Here is an 11,696-nt window from a genome sequence, read left to right as displayed (position 1 = left end):
TTACATACACAATGGAATACTATGTGGCAATGAGAAAGAATGAAATATGGCCTTTTGTAGCAACATGGAGGGAACTGGAGAGTATTATACTAAGTGTTATACTAAGTGAAATAAGTCATACAGAGAAAGACAGATACCATATGTTTTCACTCTTATGTGGATCCTGAGAAACTTAACAGAAGACCATGGGGGAGGGAAGGAGAAAAAAAAAAGAAAGAGAGGAAGGGAACCAAACCATAAGAGACTCTTAAAAAGCTGAGAACAAACTGAGAGTTGATGGCGGGTGGGAGGGAGGGGAGAGTGGGTGATGGGGATTGTGGAGGGCACCTGTTGGGATGAGCACTGGGTGTTGTATGGAAACCAATTTGACAATAAATTTCATATTTAAATAAATAAATAAATAAATAAATAAATAAACGGAGGATAGATCCCTCTGAAGATTGACCCTACAATGTTGCCACAGGTATATATAGTAAATATACCTTCTTTCTTGCTCTAAAGAAACTGAAGTCATATGCCAGGAAAAGGACTACTAGGGAACAAGTAATACTTTCTGTGGAGATGTAAAATACTATCATAGTCCTCTAGTTTGAATGAGAGCTTATGGAAGCCAGGTAATCAATGCAATTATAGCTCAGGATCATCTGATAGTGGGTGCAATAAGTCCTTGAGCCTACTCTTTGGTAATTTCCTCAGGTTCTAAATGTATAATTGATGCACATATATGCAGCAGCTCACATTAGTTGGGGCAAGAGATATTATGGAAGGAAGTTCCTAAAATTTGCATCCTAGCTAGGGTAAATAATCAGAAGTAATCAAAGTAAAAAAATCAGAAGAAATGCCAGATCTCATAAAGAATCACAGAGATACCCACCATCATCAAAGAACTGAAGGATACAGTGGTGGTACATCATATCTCAATCAATTCATCAAGGCCTTCATAAACCCAATGGATCATGGCAAATGAAGGTGAACCTATGAAAACTTAACAAGGTTACAGTTACTGTGTACAATATAATCTCTTTACTGGAGCAGATCAGCACAGCTTCTGGCATTTATTTATGTAACAAAATTTCCCTAACTATGAGGGATTAGAAACAGTTTAGCTTTTCTTTTCAAGGACAACAGTTTACTTTCATTGTCCTGACTTGAAGCTAGTTAACTCGTGCTCTCTACCATAGTTTATCACTTAATTTGGCACTAAATAATAGAAAATATATATTATATATATATATATTATAAATATATATTTATAATATAGAAAATATTAGAAAAATATATATAATATATGTAATAAAGAAATATTAGAAAATATTAGAAAAACATATAAATATATAATATATATAATATAGAAAATATTAGAAAAAATATATATTAGAAAAATATATATTTCTATAATATAATAGAAAAAATACATATGTATATATAATGTGTGTATATTTTTTATTTGATACTACTAACCAGAAAATATACATTTGATCTTTGAACAATGCAAGGATCGGGGTGTCAACCCCCTAAAAATCCATATGACTTTGATTCCCAAAAACTTAACTACTACCAACCTACTGTTTACTGGAAGCCTTACCAATAATATAAATTTGATTAACGCATGTTTTATATGTTATATGTATTATATATATTGGATTCTTACGATATAGTAAGCTAGAGAAAAAAGTTATTAAGAAAATCATAAGGAAAAGAAAATACATTTACGGTACTCTACTGTATTTATCGATGCATTTAGTTTATGTCACCTCTTTATAAGATAAATTGTCTGTCAGTACCTATTTCAATATTGACACAATTCAATATGACACAAAAAAATACTGTAGATGTTAAATATATTGCTAACACTAGACATCAAAAATGAAAAGACGATGTAAAAAATTCATGTTTGTCTATAGGTATAATGATTCATGCATTGAAAATGAAGAAACAGCAATGTGATTGCTTTATTGTAGTCTAGCCTATACACTAATGAATGAACCATTATAAAATTTTTATGATATTTGGTATTGCAATCATTTTTATAATACCGTATTAGAAAAATTGTTACATTTTTCAAGAGAAACCGCTTACCTGTGATGATAGGGTGATAGGCGGTTTCTCCAATTATGAGACATTCATGCTGTATGGTAATGTAATTCTTTGAAAGCAAAGTTATACAACGGTAAGAACACTAACACATTCTTAATTTTACATTAAATATCACTCACTTTATACGTGTTCAAGGATAGACTATCCACTTCCATACAAGTCTTGCGCAAAGTTCTACAGGATGAAGACTGAGGCAATTATGACAATAATGACCCAAAAATGTCTAATACAGACAGACCTTGACGAACAGTCATTAGATTTTCATATGAAGACACACACACACACACAACACTTAAGTTTATTAACTGTATGGCATGGTGATTTATTTACTGATGAGAACAGAAACTACCCTTGATCTTAGCCAAAAGGCCGAGAAGCGATAGTGATTTATTTACTATTCATTAAAAGGAAGTGGATCATCATAAAGGTCGTCATCCTCATTGTTTTCATGTGGAGTACACTGAGAAGGAGGAAGAAGAGGGATTGATCCTGCTTGCTATCTTAGGGGTGGAAGAGGTGGAGGAGTGGAGGCGGTGGAAGGTAGGTAAGAGAGGCAGACACATTCAATGTAATTTTATAGAAGTATATAAATGTCAGACATTTTATTTTTTTATTTCTCTAAAAATGTTTCTATACAATACGAATCCTTCTTCCACCATTTGCTTTGATTTTAGTGTCCATATCATAGAAGGGTCCATGTCATAAAAGAAGTCAAAAGCAGTCTTGAATACTCAGAAACTTTCTGTCAGTTTGACTAATGGCAATTTGTTTTCTGGCACTGCTTCTTGTATGTCTTCCTCCTCATAGTCTGGCTGTGGTTCAGAAGCACTCATCTCCATCAGGATATCTTCTGTTAATTCCTCTGGTAGGGTGTCTATTAGCTCTTGAATTTCTACAAGATCTGTATCTTGAAACCCTTCACATCCCACTTCTTTTACCATATTCACAACCTCTTTCATGATTTCTTTGATTGGCTCTGTCGTAAATCCTGTGAAGTCATGCACAACATCTGGTTACAGTTTTCTCCAGCAGGAATTTATTGTTTGGAACTTGATGGTTTTCGCAGCTTTTTTTCAACTGCAATGATCGCATCTTCAATGGTGTAGTCCTTCCAGACTTTCATGATGTTCTCTCTATTGGGGATCTCTTCCTTAGCATTGACAATCCTTTCCACAGAGTACCATGTGCAATAAGCCTTAAAAGTCCCTATGACTCCTTGATCTAAAGGCTGAATTAGAGATGTGTCTGGGGCCAGTAGACCACTTTAACACCTTTGGTACTGAACTCATGGAGTTCTGGGTGGCCAGGGGCATTGTCCAATATCAAAAGAACTTGAAAAGGCAGTCTTTTACTGGCAAGGCACTTCTTGACTTCAGGGACAAAGCATCAGTGGAACCAATCCAGAAAAAAGGTTCTTATTCTCCAGGACTTCTTGTTGTATAATGAAAAGACTGGCATCTAATGTTTATCTTTCCCCTTCAAGGCTCAGGGGTTAGCACCTTTGTAGACAAAGGCAGTCCAGATCAAAACCCAATTGCATTTGCACAAAATAGTAGAGTTAGCCTTTTCTTCCCTGCCTCAATCCTGGTGCTCACTTCTTTTTCTTACTAGTAAATATCCTTTGTGACATTTTTGCCCCAGAATAGGGCAGTTTTGTCTGCATGAAAAGTCTGTTCTGTCAGATATTTTTTTCCCTAAATGACTTTCTTAATGGCATCTAGGACTCATCTGCTGCCTCTTCATTGGCAGAAGCTGCTTCTTCGGTTAGCTTAACATTTTTAAAGCCAAACCTCTTTCTAAAAGTATCAAACCATCCTTTGCTGGCATTAAATTCTTCAGCTTTAGATCCTTCACCTTCCTTTTGCTTCAAATTGACATATAATGACTTTGCTTTTTCTCAAATCGTATTAGAGTGTGTAAGTATTCCTTTCTTATAGTAACCCTGCACTCACATAAAAGCTGCATTTTCAGTATGAGGTAAAAAGATATTTCACAAAAAGTACAAGGTTTTCATGTCTGTTGGCAAAACTGCAGTGATGGCTTCATGAATTTTCTTTTTTCTTTTCTTTTTTTTTTTTTTTACAATGGTCCTTACACTGGATTCATTTATTTTGAAATGGTGGGCAACCACAGTTACAGATTTCAATTTATGGCTACATGTCAAGCAATTCAACATTTTCTTGTACCGTTGCTTTTCTCTGTCTCTTGGGAGAACTTCTAGCATCACTAGTGGCACTTTGTATGTGTCCCCTGGTGTTATTCAGTGTTTACAGTATTACACTAAACGTGGTGAAAAATACATGAGAATTGTGAGAGTTCACTTTTTACTGCAATATGCAATTTACTTGAGACAAACTGCTTAGGTGAGGATGATTAGTATCACATGGCATTCTAAGCAGACACTTGTACCACCTGGGCTTATGACAATAGCATCGGCAGGTGTCTAGTAAATTATTGTAGTAGCGCAGTACGTACTACAGTTAAATTTATGCAGTTATCATATGGCATCTTCACATTTCTTTACACTTTTCTCAACTGTGAATGGTGTCATATATGGTGTGTAAGTGTTTTTAGTGCATAAGCTTTGATTAACTTTTTATAATAGATTCATATGCATTTTATGAAAGTAAATGATAAAACAGACTAGTATCTACATGTATTTATGCATTCATGCCATACCTTTCTCTTTATTTTTTTGACATGTCTAAGCTATGTGGTTCATCTGTGAGTTTTTTTAAATTATCACAAATCTCCAAAATATTTCCAATATTTTGTATGAAATTATACATGTATAATTGGACCCATGCATTTCAAACCCATGTTGTCCAAGAGTCAACTGTATTTGTAAAAGTGATTTCCCGGGCACCTGGGTGGCTCAGACGGTTGGCCGTCCAACTTCGGCTCAGGTCATGGTCTCACAGTTGGTGGGTTCAAGCCCCACGTTGGGCTATGTACTAACAGCTCAGAGCCTGAAGCCTGCTTCAAATTGTGTCTCCTCCTCTCTCTGCCCCTCCCATGCTCATGCTCTGTCTCTCAATAATAAATAAATGTTAAAAAAATTTTTAAGTGATTTCCCTTTTTGTATCCTAAGTTTCCATGCTTCTACAAATGGGTAGGTTAATTGTATCTAGAACTTTGTAATAAATTGGTCGAATCTTTCATTTTTCCTCCTTCTGCAGATGTTAAACACATGGTGTTCAGATGTGAGTTTTCCTTTGACATACAATAATCTTCAGACATTATGACCGAAACAAGAACTTTTTCATGTTTCCATTTCATAAAGTAAAGGCATTATAAGACTCCCTGGCCATTTGAAGCTCTTTTACACAATGAAATGAGTAAAATGCTGTGGGTTAGGGATTGCTAGTTGATTTCAACATACAGTTTAAGCTATCATAGCTACCTTATTCTGACTATGGTATTTCTGTTACTACATTTTATATTCTTTAAAAATAACAGTGCTGAAAGACAATGAAAACCTTTTAGCAATGCATTCTTAAACTCCCCCATGCCTAATATCATAATAATAACCTATTTGTTTGAACTCAGAACCCAAGCTTCCTTTAATTCCTTGCTGTACTATTTTAATTTCCTATACCTATTTTGTTAACCTGTCAGGAGTTATGAAACAGATAACATAGAAGAGATGAGCATTAATAATCCATTTTTATAGATGTGCTTCTCTCTACTTCATGAGCAGACTTAATCCCATACAATTTACCATAGAAAAACCGCATCTCAATGAATTAGACACCAATATTAAGTCTATCTTACAGAAAAAAGTGCATTATTTTCTCCAAAAGTTTACTTATCTAGTAATTTCCCATTTTCACAGTTATGAGTATAATTTATCTGACTATCTAGGTGATACCTTTGGATCTAAGAAACTCAGAGTGATAGGTAATGGAATAAATCTTCAAAGATACAGGCCAAGACATATAAGCCAGACTTGTAAACTGATTGTTTAAGACAATGACTAGGAAAATAACAAGGACAGATTTCACCTAATTCACAGTTTTTTGAGACTATTGGTAGTTATTAATAACTGTTAGTATAACAACAAGTCCCTCAGAGAGGATGGACATATTAAACTTAAGAAATCAGTGATGTGATGAAATGAACACACACTTTTTGAAGCTCTGACTCCAGACTTCAATCTATCACTTGTCAACTATGTGACCTAGGACAAGTTATTGAGCCTCTGTTTCACCATCTGCCAACTGTGGGTAGTAATATCTACCTCAGAGAATTGTGAAAATTAAGTAATGAAGCACACAATATCTAGCACATCATAAGGGCTCATTGAATGTTAGTTTTTTTTTATAAAAATCTATTTTAATAGAAAAAATCCTGCATTTAGAGGGTTATTCAAGATGATTTCTTAAAGCCCTCCGGTTCTATTTCTGATTCTATGATTAGAAACAAAAACAGAAGAATCAGGGAAACAATTCATGCTTGGTTCTCATGTATATGTTCAAATGCCACCATACATCCCATCTACACCATGGTGCCCTCCTGTACTGTTGATTTCAGCTTATACAGAGCAATTTGACCATGTAGTGTATTCACTAGACCATTGGGACAAGAACAAGCATTCTAGTTAAACAGACTTTTCCTGGATTGGAATTACAGTCCCTAAATTCAAACTTAACTCCCAGGATATATCCCTTTCCAACATGCCTGAGAACACAGACTAATCAAATCCATATATCTCATACCTTAAGGGAGGCTCTGCTAACAACTTTGTAAATACTGCTTTATACAAATCTTAAAAGTCAAGTTTAACAATAAAATTAAATGCATACTCATGGGAGATGCTGATGGGAAAAATGATAATGAGATTGCCTCTAGGCCACCTCCTGATGGAAAGTTTTTAATGGTTCTGTCTGGATTTACAATTGTTTTGTTAAAGCCTGTTCTGTTTCTCTTATATTGTTTTTGTGGGGTGTCTTTTTAATTTTTTAAAAATTTTTAGATAGCGGATAAGAGCAGTATAACAATTATGTTGTACATGAGATTACTTGATGTTTCATTGGATGCCATTGGGTGTATGTTTTAAAGAGCATTGCTTATTAGAGCCTTATTAACCTGGTTTGAATTCTAATCTCTCCAGTGCTAAGTGACCTTCTACAAAGGCTTACCATCTAAAACCTTAGTTCCTTATTTGCATAAATATGGAATCACAGGTAATTAGTTCAGAAAGAATAAAGTGAAAATAGTGTGGTAGGTGGCACAAAGTTCTTGCTTCCCATTGCTGTATTTCCTCTGTATTACCATCATGAGAATACAACAATGCTTAATAAAAAATATTCTCTCATCTCCTGCCTTCATTTGTATCGTTTACAATTTTCTCTGTTGCTTCCATGTTCTAACACCACTAAAAAGACAGCATCAATGAAAAGCAAGTAAAGACTAAATTAAAGGAAATTAAAGAGTCATGACAATTAAATGCAACATATGATTGTGGATTGCATCCTGAAATACAAAGGGCATTAGTGAAATAGTTGATGAAATATAAATTAAATCTGTAGCTGTAATAGTACTTTATCAAATTTATAAATAGTACTTTATCAAGGTTGTGACCATTGTAATAAAGTTATATAAGATAATGTTCTTGTTTTTAGAAAATACACACTAAGATATTTAGGACTAAAAAAGTATTACATGTGCAACTTACTTTCAAATGTCTCAGTAAAGTGTGTGTGTGTGTGTGTGTACACACACACATACATGTATGCCTACATATAGTCAATTCTAATTATTCATGGGTTCCATATTTGCAAATTTATTTAATTACCAAAGTTTATTTGCATCCACAAAATAATACTTGTGGCACTTTTGCAATCATTCATGGACATACGCAGTGCGTTGAAATATCTGAGTCACTCTGTGCACATTTCCCAGTTGGTGTCAAACAAGCGATGTTCAGCCATCTTCAACTCTCATACTGTAAATAAGTGTCCTTTTCACAGTTAATTTAGTGCCATGTGCTTTTTGCATTTTTGGTTTTTGCTGGTGATTTTACTGTTTTTTTTAATTTTTTTTTTAACGTTTATTTATTTTTGAGACAGAGAGAGACAGAGCATGAACGGGGGAGGGTCAGAGAGAGGGAGACACAGAATCTGAAACAGGCTCCAGGCTCTGAGCTGTCAGCACAGAGCCCGACGCGGGGCTTGAACTCACAGACGGCAAGATCATGACCTGAGCCGAAGTCGGCCACTTAACCGACTGAGCCACCCAGACGCCCCTTTACTGTTTAAAATGGCCCCAAACATACTGCTGAGGTGCTGTCTAGTGTTCCTAACTGCAAGAAGGCTGTAATGTGCCTCATGGAGAAAAGATGTTCTTAGATAAGCTCCCTTCAGGCATGGATTATAGTGATGTCGTCTGTTAGTCCAATGTTAATGAATCAATAGCATAAGTTTTTAAAAGTGTCTTGGGGCACCTGGGTGGATCAGTCAGTTAAGCCTCCGACTTCAGCTCAGGTCATGATCTCGCGGTTCATGAGTTCAAGCCCCCCTTCAGGCTCTTTGCTGGCAGCTCAGAGCCTGGAGCCCATTTTGGATTCTGTGTCTCCCTCTCTCTCTGCCCCTCCCTGCTCACTCTCTGTCTCTCTCTCCTTCAAAAATAAATAAACATTTAAAAAAAATTTTTTAAGTGTCTTAAACAGAAACACACATTAAACAAGATTTTGTATTGATCAGTTGAGGGAAACGTGGGCAGAGGCTCGTGGGAATCTAATCCTACATTTCCCCCAGGAGCTCAGTATTTGCTAATTCAGTGTTTGTTGTGACTGTACAGAACAAACATACCTTGAATAATGACAATATAGAAAGAGTGGAAATGAGAGCAAATGATAAAGCAAAAGTGGCAAAATGTTAATTTGGAGAATCTGAAAGAAGACTATAGAGGAATTATTTCTACTACTTTTTTGTAACTTTTTCTATGTAAGTCTGGATTTTTAAATGATGTTTAAAAAACCCTGAACCCTTGGTCTAGAACCCTTTTTCAGGACCTAGAATAATCTAAGGACACTGGAAGAGGGTGAGAGAGGCTAAGCCAAGAATAGGATGTTGAGAGGTGGATTTACACAGGATGACCATTACAGCATGGTTAGGAGGGGATAGTCACGGTCAGAAAAGAGAAGGGATGCAAGAGATGTGTAGATTCCTGAATGTGAGAAGAATCATGGTGTCAGAAGCCACTCAGATTTGCAGGAAATTGGGAAGCAAGATTTGAAATGGATTAGAGAAGAACTCCAGGTCTGAAACCTTAAACAATGCAAAGTCTTTGGAAATTCTGCTTTTATGGATACTGCTTACATGGCATTGGGTCAGCCTGATAGCTGCAAAAGAAGCAGGCAGTAACAGATACTTTCTTCCTCTGCATTAATAGTCATCTTTCCTCAACATTATAATTCTTCCAGAGTCATTTGTCAAAACCTCTTTTGGTAAAAAAAAAATTAGGTAAAAAAAATAATTGATGAACAACAACAAAAACCATCTGTTCCATCTGAAGAAAAATATTTATTTGTGTACTGAAATTGATGTATGTGTTTATTTGGTTATGTGATTGGGAGTGGCTTTTTGCTTGCTTGTGTAGAAAATAAGTAAAATTAACAAGAATATATCCTGAACACATTCTTAAGTGTATTTGTTGCCAGAGTGTAACACAGGCATAAAAGAGTTCATAAATCATAAGCATAAAGCTTAATAACTTTTCACAAAGTGATCAACAGAGAGCATCATCAATACTGCATTGGCCATTTTATTCTTTCCCATTCATTATTTCCCCTAAGGGCACCACTATCCCGACTTCCCTAAATTAGTTTTGCCTATTTTTGAACTTTATATAAATGATATTATACTGTCTATACTCTTTCTTAGCTGGTTCCTCTTTTTAATATTATCGTTATGAAAGTCATCAGTGATTTTCTTTGCAACAATTCTTTGTTCTTCTCATTACTATATAGTATTTTATTGTTTGGAGATACCAAAATTTATTCATGAAGTCTACTATTGAAGGATATTTGGGCTATTTCTAGTTTGGAACTATTATAAATAGTAATACTACGTACATTCGTGTTTTGGTACACATTGTCCATAGGGCTTAGACTTAGTTGTCAAATTGTTGCGTATGTGTATATTCAGTGTTGAGCTTTAATCTTTTAAATAGTTTTCAAAGTTGTTAAACCAGTTTATACTTTCAGAGAAGTGTATGGAAACTATCCTGTAAAACTATTTATTATTACTTTCTTTCTTTATTTGATTATATTCAGAGAACGTACTTTGAAAATGTCTACATTTTAAAGGGCAAATAGTTTCTGTGACCAAGTGCACAGACAACAATTTAAAATATTCCAAGGACATAAAAGAAAAATCATATAATCTATGTTTCTTTATACATACACACATTCACAAAATTGAGACCTGAATAACTTTGGATACGTAGCATATTCCTAGATAGAGACAATATCATACAAATGTCAGTTATCCCTCAAACTAATATATAAATTTAATGCATTTCCAAATAAATTACAATAAGGTACTTTTGTAATATAAAAATTATATTTTTAATTTCATATACAAAAGCAATTATGAAAAACTGATAGTAACTAAAAATTAAAAATAAAATGGTAAAGGGATGCTTGTCTTACTAAACACAATGCATTACTATAAAGTTACCAAATCTTAATAGAATATGTTGGCACAGAAATAGTCAAATGGGAGAATGTAGAGTCTACCAAAAAAAATCAAGAGTTGGACGCTTAATGGACTGAGCCACCCAGGTGCCCCTGTATAATGCTTTTGAGATTTACCTCTGCTTCTGTGTGGATCAGTAGTTTGTTCCTTTATTATTATACAGTAGTATTCTATTGTGTGGATTTACCAGATTTGTAAATCTGGTAAATTAACAGATTTGTTAATCTGCTTACCAGTTGGTGGACACTTTAGGGTTTTTCTTGTTTGGGGCTATTACAAATAAAACTGTGCTAAATGTAGGGCACCTGGGTGGCTCAGTCAGTTGGGTGTCCGACTTTGGCTCAGGTCATGATCTTGGAGTCCTTGGGTTTGAATCCCACATCAGGTTCTGTGCTGACAGCTTGGAACCTGGAAACTGCTTTGGATTCTGTGTCTCCCTCTCTCTCTACCCCTCCGCCACTCACACTCTGTCTCTCTCTGTCTCTCAAAAATGAACAAGCATTAAAATATTTTTTTAAGAAATTGTGCTGAACGTGTCTGGCTCCCAGATAAATTCATGCAAGGGGAAATCCAGTACTTACAGCTCTTCTCCTTTGAGCGCTGTCTCCCTACCAGAATCTGTCAGTTTTTGTTCACTAAGCAGTGCTTTCAAGCAACCTGCTTTTTTCATTTTTGAATTATGTACTTGTATTATAGTTATTTTTTATTTGAGAGACAGAGATAGAGAATAGCTCATGAGTGGGGGAGAAGAGCAGAGGAAGAGAGAGAATCCTTAGGAGGCTCCACACACAGTGTAGAGTTTGATGTGGAACTTGATCCCACGACCCTGGGATCATGGCCTGAGCAGAAATCAAAAGTTGGATGTTCAACCCACTGAGCCAGCCAGATTCCCCATAG

The 11,696-nt window shown here is 35.3% G+C and overlaps 1 pseudogene; it reads right to left on the bottom strand.

The window, feature by feature from the left end:
- Window positions 1-2,312: 2,312 nt before the first annotated feature.
- On the bottom strand, window positions 2,313-2,478 carry LOC125924192 (uncharacterized; annotated as a pseudogene).
- Between the last annotated feature and the right edge of the window lie 9,218 nt (window positions 2,479-11,696).

Source organism: Panthera uncia, chromosome B1 (genome assembly GCF_023721935.1).
Source record: "Panthera uncia isolate 11264 chromosome B1, Puncia_PCG_1.0, whole genome shotgun sequence".
NCBI classification, from domain to species: domain Eukaryota; kingdom Metazoa; phylum Chordata; class Mammalia; order Carnivora; family Felidae; genus Panthera; species Panthera uncia.
The sequence above is the reverse complement of the archived record's forward strand: the minus strand, read 5'-3'. Positions and strand labels throughout refer to the sequence as shown.